The 24092-nt window shown below is 38.1% G+C and overlaps 1 long non-coding RNA gene across 3 annotated transcripts in view; it reads right to left on the bottom strand.

Annotated features, from left to right (window-relative positions):
- The window catches only part of LOC111093237, a 64173-nt gene that overhangs the window by 33115 nt on the left and 6966 nt on the right, over positions 1–24092 (bottom strand). For 2 of the 3 annotated variants that reach the window (XR_005353338.1, XR_005353340.1), the window contains exons 2-3: positions 9341–9378; positions 2557–2640 (exon numbers count right to left, since the gene is read on the bottom strand). This is a non-coding gene — a long non-coding RNA (uncharacterized LOC111093237). Of the gene's footprint in view, positions 1–2556; positions 2641–9340; positions 10188–24092 lie in introns of those variants that run through there. The other variant, XR_005353339.1, reaches the window with a different exon arrangement.

The raw sequence follows: 24092 nt of genomic DNA, 5'->3' as shown, positions 1-24092 counted from the left end.
CTGCCTGTGTCTCTGCCTCTCTCTCTTTGTGTCTCTCATGAATAAATAAATAACGTCTTTAAAAAATACACATTTCGAAGGATGGTATAATGAAAAGATGATAAGGTTTTAAGTGAGAAAAATTTGAGTTAGAATTTTTAAGTTTGCGTTTTACTAGGTTTGTGGCTTGGGGACTATTAGTTGCTTTTTTACAGCTTTGCTTATCCCAAGAAATGTTTTCAGAATTAAATAAGTAAAATCATGTTGGTGAAATCCTTGGCAGGGGGCCTGGCATGGTGGAAGCAACCATTTGTACTCCTTTACATCTGCCTTTATCCATCTACTAGACCTCTATCTGAGACAGTGACTAAATTCATTGATACAACTTTGACAAATACTTGGTTTTTATCCAACCAAGTTGGGATGAACACATGCATTGCTGTTCCGTTAATCACTCTTAAAAAATGCCTAGCGATCAAAGCTTTGCTGTGTCTATTGTTTTGTTGTCTCTATTGCTCTGCAAAGAAAATAGGATGAAAATAATGGCCTTCGCTGGAACCAGGCTAAGACAGTGTCGACATCTACATAACCTGCAATATTTTTGAAGACAGAGAACAAACAAGATACAGGTTACTGCTCAGGTCAGTGATCACACTCCTAGAGCTCATTCCATGGAGGGAGATTTTCTGTGATGGAAACAGTGCCTTGAGCATGATGCCCCTCCCCTCCTCCTGCACTAGGTAATGCTCTCTCTGAACCAGTGTTCTAGAGGTACAGAATTTGAACCACAGCAGAATCCTCAAAGAGCATCATGAATTTAAAGTTGCAGGTGCTGTCAACACAGTTTTCAAGTAAACAATGCCCATGTCCATCACTGTGCAGCTCATCATCTATTTAGAATCATCTTGGAACTCAGCCTTGTCAGGTGCCAGCTGAGGTCTTGCTACATTAGTGATTGTGAGTCTCCCAGATGCCATTTTGAATTACCAGGTACCATTCTATGTGTTTAAAAGTGAAGTGTGGTTCACATAGTTAAATGATCCATCTTGAATATTCCTCAGCCATTAGAAACGACAAATACCCACCATTTGCTTCAACGTGCATGGAACTGGAGGGTATTATGCTGAGTGAAGTAAGTCAATTGGAGAAGGACAATCATCATATGGTCTCATTCATTTGGGGAATATAAATATGGTGAAAGGGAATAAAGGGGAAAGAAGAGAAAATAAGTGAAAATATCAGTGAGGATAACAGAACATGAGAGACACCTAACTCTGTCTGGGAAACGAACAAGGGGTAGTGGAAGGGGAGGTGGGTGGGGGGTTGGGGGTGATTGGGTGATGGGCACTGAGGGGGGCACTTGATGGGATGATCACTGGGTCTTACGCTATATGTTGGCAAATTGAACTCTGATAAAAAAAAAATGATCCATCTTGTTAACTTGATTCTCTGAGATGAAGTGCAGGTCATAGCAGAATCTACTCAATCTACTCAATCTACCCTGGCTTCTAACTAGTTAGGTTTTTCATTCAGACCTAGTACCAAGTTCAATGGCTTATACATATATGTATTTTAAAAGACTTAATTTATTTATTCATGAGAGACACAGAGAGAGGCAGAGACATAGGCAGAGGGAGAAGCAGACTCTTTGCAGGGAGCCTGATACAGGACTTGATCCCCAGACCCTGGATCAGGCCCTGAGCCAAAGGCAGATGCTCAACCTCTGAGCCACCCAGGCATCCCAGCAATTCTTTATATTAAAACATTTTCAACTAAGAAGTTCATTTCCAGTTAGGTCATGCCTTTAGTGTTTATTGCTTAAACTAACATGTGAATGAGAGATTTAAAAAATCCCTAATTTAAAATAGTAATCTGGAGGACCCCGTGCTTCTAAAATTTGTTCATAAATCCTACAGTTTATAGTTCCCTCTGATGGGTAATGTAAAGTAGAATATATATATATATATATATATATACACACAAATATTTTCTATAATTATATATATGTATATAAATATATTTTCTACTTTACATTATATACTACTTTTTACATTACCTCCTGGCAGGTAGGTAATAGTAAATAATATACAGAGTATATAATATATAACACATATAGTATATATAATGTAAAGTAATAGTATATAATGTAAAGTAGAAAATATACTTTCTACATATAAAGTAGAAGATATTTTCTACATGATATATTATTTTTCTATTTTACATTGTATACTATTACTTTACATTATGTATATATTTTATACCATATATATACATATATATGTATTTCACACTGTGATATTGCCTGTCGTTTCTCTAATTTAAAATGGCTTGGTGTATGAGAGAAAGAAGAGTTAACCTTCCATTTATGCTCTTTCTCAGATTACAGAGTAGATACAGGGAGAACAACAGAGTAAGACTATCCATGAGAACAAGGCTGACTTATTTTTTGAAATCTTACAGAGACCTTGGATGTTCTGGGGAAACAAGGAGCCAGAAAAAGATGAGGTTTTGGAAAAAAAATCAGTGGGTTGAATCAAGATGTAAACAAAAATAGTAAACCAGTCATTGCATTTTCACCTTTAAATGGAGTATGTTGGATCAGCTTCTCTGTGAAACATTTCTACAATCGTACCCTTCTCAGTTCGACGGCAGCAGTTCAGGCTGTAGTGAGAGGTATGTGGAAGGACCATAGGGAAGAAGATATACAACTTGAGGTTTAACCACCGGAAAGCCAATAAATAATTGTCAAAAGCTATAGCAGGTGATCTGTTTAATAAAGAGAGAATTGGGGATTTCTTTTTTTTTTTTTTTAAGATTGTATTTATTTATTCATGAGACACACACACACAGAGGCAGAGACACAGGCAGAGGAAGAAGCAGGCTCCATGCAGGGAGCCCGACATGGGACTCGATCCCGGGTCTCCAGGGTCAGGCCCTGGGCTGAAGGCAGCGCTGAGCAACCCGGGCTGCCCTGGAGATTGTTTTTGATGAGAGTGTTTGTGTATTTCCGTAGCCTCAGGGTTCTGTGTCCTGGGAATCGAAGAACATTCTGACTTTACATAATGGCAGAGCAATCCGTTTAGAGGAGACAAAAATCCTTTTAGAATGAACCGCGTGCAAATAGGGCCGCCCCACAGATGTCACCGGGCCTCCTCCTCGGTGCTCCCGGCCGAGGCCCGGCACCTGCAGGCCTGCCCGTTCTCTCTCTGGGAGCCTGGTAAGACCCGAGCGGGCAGGCCCAGATGTCCGGGCCTGGCCCTGGCTCCCCAGTCCCCTGGCCCCCCGCCAGCCACTGTGAGGCCTGACAACTGTTACTTTTTACTTGCAACCACTCTGAGCTTAAGGAAACTGCAGCAAGGGTAGTAATCTCTGCTCTAACAGTTGGTTTGGCATAAGGGACTATTCTTAGGGAACGTTTCTTCTCTTTCAACTGAAAAATTGCAACTGGCATCACTACTTTTGATTTCAGGATGCTCTCAGCTTCTGCCCCGAAACCCTGTCATGCAACAATACAGAAGCGTTTAATCAAGATCGTGCACCGAACTTCGTAAGGGTGATTTCATAAGTATATCCAGTTTTTTTTTTTTTTTTTTTTTTTTTTTAAGTGGAGCCATGAAATGAAATTCTGGTTGTTCAGGACCGGCTCTGTCAAGGGTGGCGGTCACTGCTGAGCTTCTGATCAGTCTTCAGTAATAACAGTGAAATTGCCTGGCTGTGACCCCCCTACCAGAGCTGTGTTTCCCTTGTTGTTGACGTTCTGTCTGTGGAAGGCAGACCTGGATCGTCTGAGGTGTGACATTAAATTAGGTGACAGTGCTGCCAGAGGAGCCAAAAGGTAGGATGTCAGCGAGTGCTGCGGGACGGCCTGGGAGGAGTATCAGAAATGAACCTTTTCATTTTCCAAGCATGGAGCTCCAATCAGACGACTGTTGTGAATGCCTATGAAAATCGTAATTTGTAATTCTGGGCACCTTGAGCTAAATCCTATAAAAGATTTCTCTTCATTTTTTTTCTCCCTCTTCTCAAATGTTGTGGTTACCAAGGGAGATATTGGGATAAGAAGGTAGGTGAGACCAAAGAGCAAGAAAATCTGCATGATCAGGTTGTCTTTACTATAAATCCAAAGAGCCCTTGGAAAGAATCAATTTGGCTAACTTATGATGATTTGGAGACATGTTACTAGCGAATTGAAGTTTTAAATTTTTCAGTAGAATACTTGGGGTCATGTGAACAGGAATTGACAACTACAGTAGCACAAATAAAATGCAGGCCTCTTACGACTTTCTATTTTGTTCTATTTGATGTCATAGCATCCTTGAGAGGCATGTTCCAGGACCCAGAGGTGTAAGACACAGAGGACTGTGCTGTCCTCTGCTTTCCTAAAAAAGCAATTTGTTCTACATTACTGATCTTTAGTGATTTTTAAATTTTTTACTACTTTTCTTAAGATAGAAATCTTATTTTTATCTGATAGGGTCATCAGTGCTTCGCCATATGCATTCTCTTCCTTGGAGGTTGTAGTTACTCTTGTCATTGCCCATTTGAGTGATTCCCAAATCCATGCCTGGGCTCACATCAGACCCCCCAGGCCTTCCTTCCATCCGAGCCCTTCCATGGACATATCCACCTGCTCTGTGGATTGTCCACCATTTTTATGTCTCTAGGCTTCATTCCCAATGGGCCCTTCAGTCTTCAGTGCTGTTTCATGGCTCCTGTGTTGTTAGAGATCCTGCCTATCTTGAGGCACATCAGCATAACAGAACCTATCACCAGGTTCAGGTGGTATTCAAAGTGTTTGTTAGTCGGTGTGGCATGGGTATCTGTCACTAGGCAGAGCTGACACGAGCCTGTATGCTGCTGGGCAGCATGGTTGGATGTCAGCTCTGAGTATCACACTCTTTGACATTTGTGTTTGCAAATCTGTCTCCCCTACGACACTTGTCATACTGAAGTTCTCTGATGTCTGGGCCTTGCTCGCACTTTAAATCCCAATCATGTTCAAAGTGATTGGGTAACTAAAATGTTCCTTGAGTGAATAAATCATCTTTTTTTTTTTTCAGTGCTTTGTTTCCATTCATCTAGCCTTATTTCACATTTATTGCTTGGATGTCATATTCCTCTGGTGACTTATGTTGGCCCTTTCTGTATATCAAATTTGTCTCTCCCTCTGTTTCAGCAGCTTAATGTTACAAACTTCAAGCTGTTGTTCTAGATTAAAAGGATAATGTTGAATGATAATTATATCATCTGATCAAATTAGCTACAAAAATCTATCTTACAATCAAATTCTAAAAAAAAATAACCTTTTATATCTATATTAAGTAGCAAAAGCCAAGGGTGGAGCTCTGTAATACTTTAAAAACATTTTCTCTCTTTAAAAAAATTTTATAGGGCAGCCCCGGTGGCGCAGCGGTTTAGCGCCGCCTGCAGCCCAGGGCGTGATCCTGGAGACCCTGGATCAAGTCCCAATTCAGGCTCTCTGTATGATGCCTGCTTCTTCCTCTGCCTGTGTTTCTGCCTCTCCCTCTCTCTGTGTCTATGAATAAATAAATGAAATCTTAAAAAAAATTAAAAAAAAATTTATATCAACCCATTGACCAAGATTTTTAGGGTAGGCTGTATATCTAGCTGTATGTCTATATTATTATATTATTTTCTAGTTTGTGTTTATCAATACATTCCCAAAAACACTATTTTAAGTGTCCTATTGAAATCAAGACATGGCATGCCTATAATACTGTATTTTAAATCTTGAACCTACAAGCTTAGTTATCATAGAAATAGTAAAAACAGGACTCTGAGATAATGGGGCTCTGGAAGATCTTTCCTCCCTAGGGGACCAGGGTCTCTCCTTATTTGAATCTAGAGTGTATTGCTATGCATAGGCCCTTTAGATAGAAGACCCCTGGCTTCGGGTGTCAGTGTGGTGGACATTTGAGAATATCACTTGCCCAAGCAGGAAACCTTAACATAACACGTAAGGCTGAAAGGCTTGGTAACTGGGACGATAAACTCAAGGAGTCAATGAGCAGGGTTGAGTGCACACAGCAGGAAAAGCAGGAGTGTGAAGGAATGCAGCTCGTGTCGAGGAAGAAAATTTATTTATAACTAGATTGTGGGATCAAGCATCTCCATGGCGTTTCACTCTGGTCCAGACAGATGCCATGCCTCTCCATGACCTAACTTTTCTCTACTGGACAGTGATGATCCACCATCCATTTTGGCTGTGATTGAACACATGCACAGCCTTTTTGAAATGACTTCTCCATTGGGATCATAAAGGACTTTCCATTCTTAGATGTGTTTTTACTCAGAGAGAGAAAAAGTATACCTGTAGAGCAAGTTCAACTGTGGGCCTCCCAAAGTCCTCCTCACCCATGGATTCTGACCCATTCTTGCCTTCCAGGGCACCAGGCCGTTTTCCCTGTGCCTTTTTGCAAGAGTTATAGAATGCAGAAGCCAACCTTGTGTAGTAAATGCTAAATGTGTTGCACAGAGTTTTCAGTTAGGTCTGCTTTATTTGATTTTATTCTCGATACTAAAAAAGCACCTTAAACATGACCCTCGAAAAAGTGCCTTAACCTTTGGAAAACATGTCTAGAAGCAGAGGAAATTAAGGCATCCACAGGATCCCCTTGAGCAGTGACAGAAACCTGAACTGTGAAGACTCTGACAGCGCTTGCTGGTTACCATGGTGAGAGAAGGCCTTCTTGTTTATAGGCCATGAATGGGATGTTTATGCTCCTCAAGGTTTTAAATTAATTGTTTTGTGCACATCTCCTTCCTCCTACATAATGTCAATGTGTTGAACCAGTGCATAACCCTTACGTAAAGACTGGTGGGCAGGTTCCTTAGGACAAATGAGGATTCTCCTTCCACTTATCTAAATTCTGGGTGTATAGTAACTGTGCTATGTATCATTATTCTATCTCAAGTATATGTTTGCCAGCACCTCCAACCATTTCCAATATTTTCTTGTAAAATAATATGTATCCTGTGGCCTGACTTGCAATACAAAACCGTGGAATTAATGCTAGCCGACTGTGGAAGCCTTGCGTGTGATGAATAGGGCACTTAGAGTTGATGTACCTTGTACCTTCATTTCAAAGCTGTGCTTTTGTACCATAAAACACATTTACTATGCAAAACCAGTTTTTACATCCTGATTTTTCATTGCTCTTTGGGATAGCCTATGAACATTAAACAGTTCCTCGCTTTCTTTTTTCTCAGGGCTGATAATTATTTCGCTCTCTCTCCCTAAAGTCAACGCTAACGTCTTTTGAGCAAGTGGTCCCTCTATGATATCACCTTTGTATGAGTACGTGAACATCATCTCAACCATATCACACACTAATTTCTTTTCCTTTTTTCTTATCATGTGTTAAAGAAAAATAATGAGAGGATATTAATAATAAAGGCAGTATTGAAATGAGCAGAACCAACTATGCTACAATTATATTGTTATCACACAATTGCATTTTTTTCTTATTTTACCATTAAGGCATGTATCATTATTTGTGGGAGCAAAAAAAACTTATAAGGAATATACAGGGATCTGTTTTAGTCTCTGGTTTCAAAGACTAGGAGTACTTACCACATGATGATCTGCTCAATTGGTGAGAAAAATACCTAAAATCCTTACCTTCTGGGAGTGCCTGGGCAATTTGTTAAGAGAAGTATAGTAAAGAGTTTTGGCTTCAGTAGAAGCTATTTGCTGGTGATTAAAGAACATTCAACTATCAACTATCAACTATCAACTAACAAACCTTATCATAATTTATGGTCCTTAACAACTAATGATCTACTCTGTAACCAAGGATAAACTTCTCTTATAGGTGTAATACTTTATATTTCAGAGTCTTGTTAACTGTGCACCTGGTGAATTGTGTTGGGAAGCAAAGCCAAGAAAGAGAAAGTAAACTCTGTTAAGTGCTGAGCCACTAATTATTCCTGATAACTTTTCTTATTCTTCCCATAATTATATAACTGCTGGTTCCTAGTCGCCAAGGTTAAGAATTATGTTTCCTGTACTCTCTGGCAAAGAAGGGGAGCCATATTCTGGCCAGCTTGGACTTCTGACCAGCAGGACTGCAGATGAGGGAGTAAGCTTCCTTGGACCAGGGATGAAGCCAATCCTCTAAGGATGGCTGAACAACAAGCCCAAATAAGGTGCTCGTGTCCCTGGCATTGTGAAATGACCGTACCAGCTGTGGACTCCTTTCAACCAGAGTATTAGGTGAGGGAAGAAAAAGAGATTCGATCATGTTTAAACCATTGTTATTCCAATTCTCTATCAGCCATATCTAATCTTACAAAAAAGATTCAAGCAAAAATAAGTAGCAGAAACATAATGAAATAGAGAATTAGACTGTAAAGGTTGACATTCAGTAAAAAAAAAATACATTTGGTGAAAGAAAAGCAAGATATGTTTTTCTTTCTTTTTTTTTATTGAAGTATAGTTGGTACCCAATGTTCCATTAGTTTCAAGTGTAAAACATAGTGATTCAGTAACTCTAGACATTATGCCGTGCTCACTGCAAGGGTAGTTTACCATGTGTCCCCATACAACACTATTACTATACCATTGACTATATTCCCTAAGCAAGGTGTCTTGTTCAACTGTGTTTCCGCAATGCCAGAGGTAGAAAGTAGGGGCTTGAATAATGTTTGCTAAAGCTTTTGTTAAGATAAACCTGTAGGTGAATTAAGAGGATCTTACCATTCCCACATAGTGGAAATATAGAGGGATTGAAAGGCCATCATGTTCCTATAGTTCCTGTCAGAATACTGCTCCTAGTATCTCAAGAAAAAAACAAAGCTTTGGGGGGTTGTTCTTAGTGCTATTTGCAAAACCTAACTCCCCAAATTAAACATTGTAATAATAGCAGCAGCAGCAACCCCAACAATAAATAATATGTGTTAACCCAACAAATCAGGAAGAGTAGAGAGTACATTTGTTTCCCTGGAGAAATTGAGTAAAAGCTTTCCTTGTGGAATAGAAAGTGCAGAATGATTGTTAATCTTGATAATCTACTCAAAGGAAACTAGTCTTCAGAGACTAATATTTCAAACTAAGGGAAAACAGGCTGCCAGAAACAAGGGCAAAGGAAATCCCTCCACATGATCGTCAATTTGGAACACAATTTATGAAAATATCTTAAGATGGGCATGCTTTTGAGTTACAGTGAATGAATTTTAATTGGAGATGGAGCAATTAATTATAATCAAAACTCAATGATGCATTATCTACTAAGATATCAAAGAAATAATTTAATTTAACAAATACTTATTGAGCACTCTGCTAAGATTTATGAACGAGACAAATAAGGCAACATATTGTCTCTGCTCTTAAGTGACTTACCCTCTGAAGAAAACGCCTTGTATTTGCAAATGCAGTTTCTGGAGGAGAGAGAAGTGGAACAAGACAAGAAAGCTAGTTATCACTGTTTCTATAGGAATTTAGGACCTCCTCTAAAACGGAGAAATATGTAATCATGTTGGGTATTGTTTGGGTAAGTGTGAACTCTAGTAATCCTTAATGCTTTGCTAATAACTATAATGCATGTGTTATGACTTTTTCAGTTGCCTGAGATAAAAATTAACTCAAACTTTCCTTGGCAAAAAAAGAATATGAATATGATGACTGCTGAAAATAAAATAACTGCCTTGTTTTCATAGCTTGCAGTTTGCAAGCAAACCAAGATTCTTTTCTTTTCCTTCCTTCCTTCTTTCTTTTTTTCCTGAGTACAGAACTTCAGAGATGAATCTATTTTGCTTTGCTTCATGTGTGCAACCCTCACTGAAGGTAGGTAGAGTACTCCTGTCTTTTTCATCCCTGGGCAGGGTTGGTCCCAACCAGACTCAGCATGCTGGGCAGTATTTTTTCGGAATAAGAGAAGTGGATTTCCTAAATGAGCTAATTCTAGGTGGACACATCCACACCTTCTTATGTTCCCCAAAGTGTGGTTGACTATTCAGGAAAAAAAAATTGGAAAACGAGTGAATTTTTTAGTAGGTAGAAGATGGAATGAACAGAAAACAAAGATAATCTTTTAATCTCTTCTTACATATCAAAGGTCATAATGCTGAAGAGAAAGGACAATATGAAAACTGAATACCTGATTAGATGGATGATTTTAAGGAATAGGATTTTAAAAAATTGTTTGTAGTAATTGCGAGGCTTAGGGCAGTAATTCCTAAAGTGTGTTTTCCATGTGATATAATATGATAGAAGCATTCCATTGTCTGACATATATTGCAAACATTGTGCATTATATTCTTCTATTCAGACTTTCCAGTACATATTACTATGCCAAAGACTGAAGTGTTTTAGAGTAAATAAGCCCATTTTACACGGTTTAAAAACACCATTTATTATATTCAGGGATTTTTTTTTTTTTATATTTAGGGATTTTAAAAAATGCATACTATAAACATTCCAAACACTGATTTAGGAACAAAGAGGTACAATCCTTATCAAGAGAACCTGAAATGGAATTTGAACTGGAATGAGAAAAGGTTAAAACTTCTTTATAAAACCACAAAATACAGAGGATATAAGTTAGAGCATTATCACGAAGGGGCAATGAGGAATTCAAGGGCCCACTTTATCTGGAAACCGTCAGATGTTTATACACTAACTAGTAGGATATGAGTAATGATTAACCACAGAGATGTAAATATAATTCCAGGCATCCTATTAAACATAGGATTTCTGCATGCTTGTTGAAGGAAAGATGACTACCTTGAATCATGTTGGAGCAATTAAGTATTAGTCACTCCAAATTAAGCTCATTTCCTATATAGATTAGTAAAATCTCTTGAACATTACCTGTGTCCAGATTTTAGTAAGGTGTGTGTTGTGGACTGAATTGTGCTTGCTCTCCCCTGCAAAGAGATAAGAAGTTCTAACCTGTGTACCCTAGCAGGTGACCTTCTTTGGAAGTAGAGCCTTTACAGAAGTAATCCAGTTAAAATGAGATCATTAGGGTGGACCCTAATCAAAAATATTTTTGGTGTCCTTCTAGAAAGGGGGAAATTTGGACGCAGAGACAAACACACACACAGGGAAGATGACGTGAAGACAGGCAAGGAGAAGATGGTCATGTGATCGTAGCATTGCATTAAAAAGCCAAGGAAGGCCATGCATTCCCTGCAAACACCAGAAGCTAGAAGAAGCAAGGAATGAGTCTCCTCTAGAGTTGTCAGGAGCATAATCTTCCTGACACCTTCATTTTGGACTTTTACCCTCCAGAACTGGGAAGCAATATGTTTATATTGTTTTTGGCTACCCAATTTTCTTACTGTGTTACACTAGCCCTAGGAAACTAACATAGCTTATGGCAAGGTCATGACATCAGAGTCTTTGATCCCTTCATGTCATCTCTTCCGCTATATATGGATGACAACTAGCACTCCCAGAACATGGAGACTTGTTTCAGCTGTTGTTTGGCCAACACTCTCAGGAGTCACCAGTACCTAAGCAGCACCCACTCAGTACCTTTGGTTTCTGGGGCCACACTTTAACCAAGGCATGCCTCCTGCTTGCCTTTGGCTTGTCCAGTTTGACACAACGAAAGTGCCTATAACCTTTACAAATGATCTCATACTAATTTGTGTAAGGTAATACATTAAGAATCTTCAGAAGGCACTGCATGTGCTGGAAAATCATCAAAAACAAGTGATGTTAAATTTAATAGGGATGGATATGAAAAACTCTATCTGTATTCCAAAGGTAGGTTCCAGAACTCACATCTCAGATGTTATCTGATGCTCTTGGATTTATACTGGGAAAATCTATTTGTCTTTGAAGTCGCTCAGCTTTTGGCTTGTTTCTGATGGACAGGAGGACTTCTGCTGGAAAATTGGGCTTGATGCAAAAGTCCACTGCAGCAGTAATCCAGCTGTGTTACTATGTGTGTCCTTTTTTATTTTTTTAAGATTTTATTTATTTATTCATGAGAGACACAGAGAGAGATAGAGGCAGAGACACAGGCAGAGAGAGAAGCAGGCTCCATGCAAGGAGCCTGATATGGGACTCGATCCTGGGTCTTAAGGATCATGCCCTGGGTTGAAGGTGGCGTTAAACCACTGAGCCACCCAGGCTGCCCTGTGTGTCCTTCTTTTGACCAGAATGCACACACAGCCCTGCCTTTTCATGCACTGCATTTGGGCTCAGAGTGGGCCCATTCTGTACATTTTTGAAATGTTGACCTAAAATCCTTTTAGTTAATATGGAGAGGTTTTGGCAGCATAGATAATTTTGTTAGATATATTTCAAGGAATTTGAAAAAAAAATCTATCCAAAAAAAATAATGGGACACTTAATGAGAAAGGAATGAGGATAGTTATTATAATGTGATGAGTCAAAGAGCAGAGGTCAATAACTTAGATGAGTCAGACTGAGTTCCTCAGGCCCACTGTTTGACAGCAACCGTGACAGTTTTTAGATCTTCTTAACTAGTGCTCCTGCATTTAAGCAGCATTCTGCTAATGTCTTTCTTTTATTCTTGTTCAACTCCTCTTTGGTTAGTGCAATAGAATACCGTTTACAGGAAGCAGTCTTTTATTAACAACAAATGTTGCTGTACTACTTCCCAGAAAGAGTACTTTTTTTTTTTTGTTAACAATACCCTTTCATATTATTGATATATATTTATTGAACATCTGTTAAGTCCAAGACACTAGAGATACAAATATGTTTAATCCACTTGAGGATATTACCATTTCGAATGGGAAATGTTACCCATATTACTTAAAAACAATACAAGGTAGTATATAAAATACATGTCATGGTTGGTACAAATAGTACCAACCATGGTACAGATAGTAAGTGCTATGATATTCTAATGAATAATTGTTGCATCTGGTCATAGCTGGGGAATATGTTCTCAACTGGATCCTGATAAAAAGAATCACAGTTTTTATGTAAGTGGAGATAAAGTGTCAAATTTGCAGAAATTCACTATTCCCATTACCTAATCAATTCTGTCATTAATTTTTAAATAACAAGAGAATATTATTATATTCATGCAGTGGTTTCACAGAAAGCCCCAGAGATTTCAAGATTTGCTAAAATGTTACAGTAATTAAAATTATGTAATCATCATAAGAATAGGCACACAAATCAATAGAACAGAATAGAGAATCCAGAAATATACCCAGACAATATGATCAATTAGTTTTTGGCAAGATTGCTAAAGTAATTCAAATAGGCAATAATAACCATTTTTACAAATGGTGTTGTAACAACTAATTATACATGAGACAAATAAACATCAATCCTTATCTCACCACAGACAAGATTTAACTTGAAATAGGCTATAGATCTAAATATGAAAGATAAAACTATAAAGCATCTACTAGAAAACAGAAGATAAAATCTTTGCAAACTTGGATTATGTAATAATTTCTTAGTGTTCTAAAAGCACTTACCATAAAAGAGAAGAAATGATAATTAAGTGTGGTGGACAACATAATGGTCCCCTCCCAAAGCTGTCCATATCTTAATCCTCTGACCAGCTAAATATGTTAGCTTACATGGTAAAAGTGACTTTGAGATGTGATTATGTTAAGAACTTGGAGATGGGGGAGATTATCTTGGATTATTAGAGTGGTTTCCATTTAATCTAGAGAGAGAGAGATGAGTAAGGAAGAGTTGCCAGAGAGTTACAGTGTTCTTGGCTTTGAAGATGGAAGACTGGGACCATGTGCCAAGGAATGTGGGCAGCTTCTGGAAGCTGGGAAAGGCCAGAAAAGTCATCTTTCCCTTTCCAGAAAGGAACAGAACTCTGCCAACCCCTTGGTTTTAGAGTAGTGAGGTCATGTCAGATTTACATACAAAGCTGTAATATGATAAATTTATGTTGTTTTAAGTGACTAAGTTTGGAGTAATTTGTTATAGTACCAAAGTAAACTAATACAGTTGGTCTTCATTAAAATTAAAAACTATTTTTTAAAGTTTTAATTTAAATTCCAGTTAACATACAGTGAAATATTAGTTTCAGGTACACAATTTAGTGATTCAACACTTCCCTACCGCACCTGGTACTCATCACAAGTGCCCTCCTTAATCCCCATCACCTATTTCACCCATCCCCCACTACCTCCCCTCTGGTCACCATCAATTTGTTCCCTGTAATTAAGAGTCTGTTTCCTGGTTTGCCTCTCTCTCCCTTTTTTCCCCTTTGCTCATTTGTTTTGTTTCTTAAATTCCACTTATGAGTGAAATCATATGGTATTTACCTTTCTGACTGACTTATCTCACTTAGCATAATATACTCTAGCTCCATCCAGGTCATTGCAAATGGCAAGATTTCATTCTTTTTAATGGCTGTGTAATATTTGAATATATATATATATTTATATATATTTTATTTATTTATTTATTTATTTATTTATTTATTTATTTATTCCATATCTTCTTTGTGTATGCATCTGTTGATGGACATTTGGGCTGTTTCCATAATTCAGCTATTGTAGATAATGCTGCTATAAACATCAGGGTACATATATCCTTTTGAATTGGTATTTTTGTATTCTTTCGGTAAGTACTTAATAGTGCAATTGCTGGATGATAGGATAGTTCTATTTTTAAGTTTTTGAGGAAACGTCATACTGTTTCCACAGTCACTAAACCAGTTTGCATTCCCATCAATAGTGCATCCCTTTAAAAATTACTTTTTAAAAGATCATTAAGGTGATAGAAAAATAAGTTGCAGACTGGGAGAAAATATATGCATTACATTTCTCTGTAAAGACTTGAGTCTAGAATATACCTATTCTATGTCCGTGTCAACTTTTATAATTAAATAAGATGAAAAACGTGCCAGTTGAAAATGAGCAAGAAAGCTGAACAGAAAATTCACAAAATAAGATATGTAAGTGGCCAGGAAGTACATGGAAAGGTACTTTACTGTCCTTTGCTTGTCAGGGAAGTGAAAATAGAAAACAATTTGAGATAACTCTCTACTCACTCACTGGAATAGCTTAGATTTTCGCACTGACAGTCCAAGTTGTTGGTGAGGATGTGAAGCAAATGGAACTCTCATTTATTGTTGTTTGGAATTTTAAACTATCCAGTGTCTATCAACTACTGAGTGGATAAAGAAATTGTGGTACATCTGTTCAATGAACCACCACTTAGCAATAAAAAGGAACAAACCACACACAACATGGATGAATTTCAAAAACTATGCTGAAGAAGGTGGGCACAAAAGAGTACGTGTTGTAGGCACAAAACTCTAGAGAGGACAAATCAAACCTACAGTGACAGAAACAGATCAATGTTTCGTTTGGGGGGCGGTTTGAGGAAGTTCTGTATTTTGATTTTAGTGGAGGTTTAGACTCGAATATACAATATCCTGTGGTTTATAGAGATGTCTGACTCACGAATCAGTTTGTACTCATCAGTGTCTTTCAGCCAACATAAACGAACAGTAAGCACATCTTATGAAAATTGTGGGGAATGATGTGTCTCTCTCCCTCTCTCCTCTTCCCCTTCTCTCTCCCTTCCTCCCTCTCCCACTCCCTCCTCTCCTCCACTCCTCCCCCTCTTTTTGGCATTCTTCATTTGGGTTGTTCATCTTCTTCCTACCAAAATTCTCCTAGGGAAGAAGAATAGCTGGATTAATTCAAGAGAAATACATTCTTTATACAAAGAGAGACAATAATTTTTCATCTGCCTTCCTCAAGAATGAATGGTTTAAAAATGAGGTGTGATGTGGAATCATGGATTATTTATTATCGATGGTGGTAATCATAGATGCTATCACACCCACAACTAAGAAATGCTGTCGCAACCAGCCCTGCCTTGGTGGAACTTGATAAAGTTCTTTTGGTGTGGATTTTTAGCTGTCCTGATTGTCTAGCCCAATTTATCTCTCCTAGAGTTCATATTTAAATTGATGGTAGTTATAATAGTTTAAGGCACATAAGAAATACTACAGTGAAATTTCTAGTGGATTTCTCTTCAATGACCATCTCTAGCACAAATAACATGCAGTATCTTAGTTTACAAAGCGAGCGATCACTTCAGGCTTTTTGCAAGGAGTTGGTTTGGCTTTGAGAACAGTCTGGAAATACCAACTTTCTGCCATTCTGTGGACTGAATTGTATCTCCACTTCCCCTTTCCTCTGAGCCTTCAACTTCAGTGCACACTGGGTTCCTTCTCCTGGCAAAGTCTTATAGCTCTCCCTGCACCCATCATCCGGTCCCACCATGTCTCGACAGAGAACTTGATTATCCCTTCCTCTCCCTTCCCCATTATTTCTCTGTCAACTTGCTCTTTCCAAACAGCAGACCTTTCCTTCCTTAACACCCTCAGAGTTGTCTACATCAGTGTTTTGTTAACTGAGCTGCACACCAGGACCATCTGGGAAGACTTGTCAAAATATATTTTCTCCAACTTTATTATTAGAAATTCAGATAATTCAGATTTTGTAGATATTCCATAAGAATTAGTAACCTTCCTTTTAATGAGATACATTGTGATTCTAAATGCAACTAATACACACATAGATCAGCTTTCACTTTTTTAAATCTCAACTTTCATTCATTCATTCATTCCTTGGCTCAGCTGCTCATCAAACTCATGTCTCTGTTTAGGAATTAAGCAGCTTTTCTGGCTATTTAACAGGAATTTATTTTTAGCCATTTGTCCTGTTATTTGACAAATTTAAAAATACATTAAAATTTGAAACCTTGAAAGACATATTTGGAACACTTTGAAATAGCCAGATACATGTACACAAACAAAAGTACATACATGTTCACTAAACTTTCTGTCACTTGACTTCTATAGAAAAGAACTTTAAAAGTCTATGGAGAGGGAAGCCTGGTTGGCTCAGTCGGTTAAGCATCTGACTCTTGATTTTAGCTCAAGTCATGATCTCAGGGTGGTGAGGTTGAGCCCCTTGTTGGGCTCCATGGTGGGTGTGGAGCCTGCTTGAGATTCTCCCTCTCTCTCTTCTCCTCCCTCCCTGCTTGTGCACTCTAAATAAATAAATAAATAAATAAATAAATAAATAAATAAATAGCTATGGGAGACTTTAATAACATCCTCAAGCATCTGTAGATTTTGAAATTTTAGCTATTTATACATTGGAGTCGCACTGTGACAAAACCCTATACATGCCAGATGTGAGGCTGCAAGTCATAGATTGTGATATGTAGCAATGAAAGATAGGGCTCGTTCTTAATAGAGCAAAGCTGTCTTTCAATAGAGCTTCCAGCACAGGTCCAACTTTTTGGCTGATATCTTTGCAAGCTGTGATTCTCTTATTTTGGAGTACTGTTTTATTCAGAGATGAGTCATGTGGTGTTACTAAAAGAAGTGGCTCCGATGTCGAACAAGCGGAAGGCATATGTGTAACAGCTCTCTTGCCTACACGGTTGGAGTGAGCGATTAATTATTGTCTGTTACTAGACTTCTCACAATGTCTTCTACAACAGGCTCATAGGTGGTTCTATGTAGGTGAATTCAAAGCATTTAGTTGTTATACTCTTTTGATTTGTTACTCTCTTTAAGGCTAACAATTCAGACTTCCCAAATGAGAAGACTGTAATATTTCCCTTCTTAACTTTTTATTGGGTGTCTGATATGCTTTTCTGAAATTCCAAATGGCCTAATTTTTTGCCACCATTTATGTTGAGTATTCCTCATCCATACATCATTCCCACTGGGACTTTTATTTCTTCATTCATGCATTCAACAAAGTTGAGTTGAGTTCTGGGGAATCATTAATGAACCAAACATGTCCTTACATTTGATTTGTTTTTTTTTCTTTTTTAAATAAGATTTTATTTATTTATGAGAGAGAGAGAGAGGCAGAGACATAGGCAGAGGGAGAAGCAGGCTCTATGCAGGAAGCCCAGTGGGGGACTCGATCCTGGGACTCCAGGATCATGCCCTGAGCCAAAGCCAGATGCTCAACCACTGAGCCACTCAGGTATCCCCTTATATTTGATTTGATGAATACTGTGGTTCCCATGATAAATTTGAGCCTTGTTATGCAATGACATGAAATATGACCAATTCAGAAATTTCCTGCCTTTTCAGAGTTATTATTCCATGCCTTACCAGTGAACTCCGTATCTCTTTCCAGTCTTTTTTTATAACTGTAACTCCTTTGGAGCATGTGTTGGGTTTCATCTTCATACTTAGCAATCCTTTCATTCATTGCTATAATAAACTTCTAGTACTTGCTATTTATCAGACATTGTTCTTTATATAATACATATGCATGCTTTATATAGGTGAGCTCATTCAGTCTTCACAACCATCATATAAGATGGATATTATTGTTATTTCTGTATTACAGATGAGGAAGCTGAGGCACAGACAGGTCAACTAACTTGCCCAACTAACTTGTAAGCTAGCTTGTAAGTTCCAGACCAGGAGTTCAAAACTGTCGAGCTCTGAAGACTATGCTCATCCCTGCTACCAGTAGTGTTCATTTCATATGTGTATTTTATACATTTTGTGCATATAGTTTTACTGATTTAATATATAACATACCATGGAGCATATAGAAGTATTTGTTTTGCCAAAATGACTTTAACTGAAATTTTCACAGATATTTGCTATTGATTCATAATATCTTTACCCACAGGATCTTATATCTTTCTACCTAATACATATACTTAATGGTGACATCACTGGGCCTCTAGCTGCCCAGTGTGTTCCTATCTCCCATATAATTTTCTTTAAAAAAAAGATTTTAATTTATTTATTCATGAGAGACACACAGAGAGAGGCAGAAACATGGGCAGAAGGAGAAGCAGACTCCTTGCAGGGAGCCTGATACGGGACTTGATCCCTAGACCCCGGGATCATGCACTGAGCCGAAGGCAGATCTCAACTGCTGAGCCACCCAGGCGTCCCTCCCATATAATTTCCTTTTGATGATAAAAGAAGTCATGAGTGAAGCAGAGATGAGAAGAACCAGGGATGAATTGTATACCTACTAAACTAATATATTGAAGGCCTGATCTGCAATGGGATGGTATTTGGAGATGAAGTCTTTGGGAGGTAATTAAGGTTACATGAAGTCAGGAGGATGGGACCCCTATGCTGTGATTAGTGGCTTCAAAAGAGAGACCTGGCTCTCTCTCTGCTCTGTGAAGACTCAAAGGAGACATGACCATTGCAAGCCAGTAAGAGAGCTCTCAACAGGAACAGAATACATAGGCACAAGTCCAATTTATTTGTGTACTTTTCAATTTCAGAACTGTGAGAAATAGATGCCTATTGTTTCAGCCACTCACTCAGTCTATGGTATTTTGTTACTGCAACCCGAACAGATTAATACAAGGAGGGAGAAAATAAAGGGGTCACAGTTTCTCACGGGCATTATAACTGACCTTCACCAGGTCCCAAACCACTTGCTTGTCTTTGTTTTGTTTACAAAATGCCTAATAACTATGACTATAACTTGAACATTTTATTTATATTTAGTTACATATACTTGATCATATAAATATATGCTTAGTTACATAAATGTATACTTTAAATGCATAGTTACATATGTGTGTGCATGTATATGTGCAAGTGAATACGTTTTTGTTGAACTTTCCAGTTTTATTGTATTTTTAAATAGAATCAGTGTTTAAATTTTTTTTTCAGTGTAATTTGCGTGTGTTTAAAGATCACTTCCTGGCATATATTGCCATTAAATGTTATTCTGTTGTTTCTTAACATATATATTGTTTACTTATATGTGTTGATTTGTTGGCATGAATGAACAGATATGATACAACCTGGTTATAACATCCATAATTCCTTTAAGAACTCATATCAATGGTAATTAGTAATTACATTTTTCTTTATAAGCCCTTATAAGATCTCACAACTAGTATTAGAAGAATTTATTTGCACTGAGGTTGGTATTTATATAAAGAAAATATTTAATTTTTTTCCATATTTACCTGTCATCTAGCACTGAGTAGTAGAATTTAAACACATTTTTTCCTAAAAAACTCAGTGAACACCAAATAACCAACTCAAATATGGAAACCTGAAGAAATCATAGCCACCTTTAGATCTAAATAAAAGATTGTCAGCTTCTAAAATCACTGGTCTTGTGAATGTGGCTTGTGAGCACCTTAAAATTTTAATTTAAAAAATCTTATTATACCAACTATACCGCCTAGGAGAAGGGATCAAATTACAAGACCGAAAGAGCAGTCCTATACTTGGTGTGCTCCACAGTTGTTTCTATGCCACAAACACCCCTTTCTTTTGAAGATACCTTTCTAATGCTACCAAATCATGCCAGGCAACATATGTGGACTAGAATCTCTTTGTGGGACTCTCAATTATATTTTTATCAGATTTGGAAGATTCAGCCAGGAGCAATTATGAAATCATAAAATATTGTTTGTGTGTATGTGTGTTTGTGTATTTGCATTTTTGTGTGTGTCAGAATGGAGCATTTGGCTAGAGAAATGTATGGTATATAAGAAATAGCTTTAGAAATAGAAAATGAGTGTTAATGGGATATAGATTGATTTTATTAAAATGTCCTCTCAGCTTTAAATATAATATAATAATGATACGTACAAAAATATTAAGGAAACACATTGAAAAGATAGCTAAATTAATACTTTTTTTAACGTTTAAGCAAAATTCTAAATGGCATTAACGACTAGTAACTAAAATGGAATTTGGATTTGCATAGCAGGAGGAATTAAAACCATTTTTCTTTTTTACTAGACTTTAGGCCATTTATCTGTCATCCCTGTTGTCCCTGACTCTCTTCCTGAGGGTCATTGTTCTGTATTACCCTTCACTCACAGAGGTGGTTTTGTTTATTTCATATTTTTTTTTATCTTTTATAAGCAGTTCTCCACATAATCATGAAAATCTGCCTGTAAGCCTCAAAGCATTTAGACATGCTTTGAATTAAGGATCCAAACCATAGTAATAATCTACTCTCAGAAGTTCTTAATACACTCTGCACCAGGAGGATCCTATTCTGTTATAGACAGCATGCTGGTTTTGTTTTCCAAGTGTTTTAAACTCAAAGGAAAAAAATGTTAGCTTCTTAAATAAAAGTGGTCATCAACTGCTGTTCCCATCTGAGCATAGTTTGTCTTGACTTAGCAGACTTTATTACGAAGGCTTTAGAATATTTTTAATGTAATGAATTTTAAATGCAGAATATTCAGGACGCAGACGCTGTTTAGAATAAGGCAAAGTGAAGTATGATCAATCTTAGTAAAGGATACTCTTTTTGATCATTCAGAGAAGACAGAGCAATAGAATGTCATATAAAACAATCAACCTTTATTTTAAAAGCCGTCATTGCCCATGCAGCTTACCAAGGGTGAGTGTGGGAAGGCCAGCTGGACAGCATTGCCTCCTTCACGGCAGTTCTGTTTTACTGACCTGAGCTGCTGGTTATGTGAATGACCTCTGGAAAGACTTCATGGCTGTGCCAAAGCAACCTCTTCCACTCAGGACCCTTGAAGCATTTCTTTAGTATAGTAAATTCCTCACGTAGATATGAGTCTAATGGCAGTTAGAATACTTTCTGTTGGTACCCAATGTCAGGAACTGTTTGAAGCTGCCTGTCAGGACAACTTGCAAGAGCTCTCCTTCCTAAAAGGCATTAGATTAGCTGATGCTTGCACACCAGGTAGTCTTTCCCTCCTTAAATCTGTCCGGTCCTGCCAAGCTAGGTCATCATGAGAGCGCTTCACGGGAGAGGTGGCATGGCTGGTGAGTCACTAGTGAACATCTTTCTTTTTTTTTTTTTAAACACAACATTTTATTTATTTATTTATTCATGAGACACACACACACACACACACACACACACACACACAGAGGCAGAGACACAGGCAGAGGGAGAAGCAGGCTCCATGCAGGGAGCCCGACATGGGACTCGATCCTGGGTCTCCAGGATCATGCCCTGGGCCAAAGGCAGGTGCTAAACCACTGAGCCTCCCGGGCTGCCCAGTGAACATCTTTCCAACCACTTACTTACTTTCCAGTGGGTTTCCCTAAGGGAACCCCCACTGCAGCTTCAACTACCAGCTATATGATGATGATGATAATTTACAGGTCTTGCGCCTGTGCTCCAGATGCATTTCTCCAAATGGCATTTCCCTTAGATCATCAGAGAAGCCTTGTTCTTACAGCATTAAAAACTGAAATCAAGTCTACTGTGACCTCTGCCAGACCTGCTCTTTCTTCTAAACTCCATATTTACCTTTGTACCAGGCTATGAAGGGTTGTGTGGGAGTCGCTCTGGATTTTAGATTCTCCATTCTAGCCTTCTCTCTCCTTTCTTACCCTACTGGTCCCATTGACCTTTGTCATGTCAACTGGCTGACGTCAGGACCCCTAACATTTGGCATTGAAGAGCAACTTGTACTTTCCAGTTTGGTCTCCCTGCTTTCAAGTTCATATTCCTATGATCTGTCCACTACTCATTTTAGAGAAAAAGGAATGAAGGGTTACTCTGATTACTCTTGCCACAGGTATTTTTTAAAAGATTATTTATTTATTTATTAGAGACAGACAGAGAGAGAGAGGCAGAGACACAGGCAGAGGGAGAAGCAGGCTGTCTTGTTGATTTGCAAAATAATATGTGTGAGGTCCCTAGCACAGAGCCTGGTATAGGAAGAAACTTCTTTCACTGGTTAAATATCATATGTGCATTTACATCTTTAGCATTGACATCTATACGTTACCTATACCTGTACTCGTATTTATATTGCTATCTATCCATATCTGTATCCAATCATTCATACCATTAGTAGAATGATCTTGTTGAAACATAATGGAGACCAGACTTGAAAATCCTCCAAGCAGATAAAAACCATTTAAGTCATGCAGACTTATTCCAAATCTAGCTTACTTCATGAACATACATGAAACTTAGCTTATTTCTTGTAAATACCTCTGGCAATCATAAGAAAAACCCTAAAATTATCTTCCTGAAAATGGTATAAGATAATCACTTCTAACCAGTACCCTGCCATCTGGAAACTTCCATTGTGATAACCAATCATTGTAAAGGTTAAGCAATCCTCATTTTCATTTATAAGCCATCCTGTGATCTTAGGCTTCTGAGCTTCATATCCTTTTTGGATTTGAAAGTTCCTAGTTCATGAACGTCCTTAGGTGCACAATAAGCTCATAGTAATTACTATTTTATTGATCTGATGATTTTAATTTTGCTATTTATGGATTTTTGACCATCCATTTAAAAATGTACATTTCATTATGACACATCCCTTCTTCAAACCACTCAGGTGTCTCTTCAAAGTCTAGAGGATAAAACTCAGAGTCCTTGATGTCTAAAAGGCTTTTGTTCTGATTCTTGTTGGACATTCCTGTCTTTTGTCTGTAGGGACCCAGATATCCCAGAGCTGTGAAGACCCCCTAGATATGCCTGTGACCTGTGCGTATGCAATTCTCAATATCTGGTCCCTTTTTTTTCCTACTCCAGATGCAGCCCAGTGTCAGCTCTGAGAAGGAGCTTCTAAGCTTTTAATCTTTATTATCTCATTTTGTCCTCCTCACTGCTGGATGGCATCTTTTTCACTATAATTTCCATCATGTCGTTGAGGACACCGAGGCACAGAAGTTTAAGACTTGCCTACGGTCCTGTCACATTCTTTCTCTACTACAGTTGAAATTTGAAGGCAGAGACTGTGTCCTGTAGGGTTTAATAATTAAACCGTGCAGCTCAAATATTTGCTGGATAAATGAAAAATCCAAGCCAGGTATGTTTTCTGATAGCAGTTCCATCCTCAAAACTTTATATAAAGTCCGTGAGCTTTGCTGTGTAAACTTTACACTTGATTTTTGCCAGCCTGGGTCATGCTTCCAAAGAACCTCCTGCACTTGCTTCACCCTGTTGCTGATTTGTGAATCCAAGCATGGCCTAATTACCAAAATGGTGTCAGGTTTCAGCGCTGAATTTTCAACCATATGGGCTGGGTGTGGGATCTCCCGGAGGTGGCCTGCTACTTGCTTGTAGATACTAGAAAGTACCAGCATGATTAATCCACAAATGTCAGTTGTAAACACCCAGAAAAAAATATGCTGCTCCTGCAGTTGTGCATAAAAGACATGGCAAAGACTCTGGTAGTTAAAATG

This window comes from Canis lupus, chromosome 1 (genome assembly GCF_011100685.1).
Source record: "Canis lupus familiaris isolate Mischka breed German Shepherd chromosome 1, alternate assembly UU_Cfam_GSD_1.0, whole genome shotgun sequence".
Lineage (NCBI taxonomy): Eukaryota > Metazoa > Chordata > Mammalia > Carnivora > Canidae > Canis > Canis lupus.
This window is presented reverse-complemented; position numbering and strand designations above follow the sequence as displayed.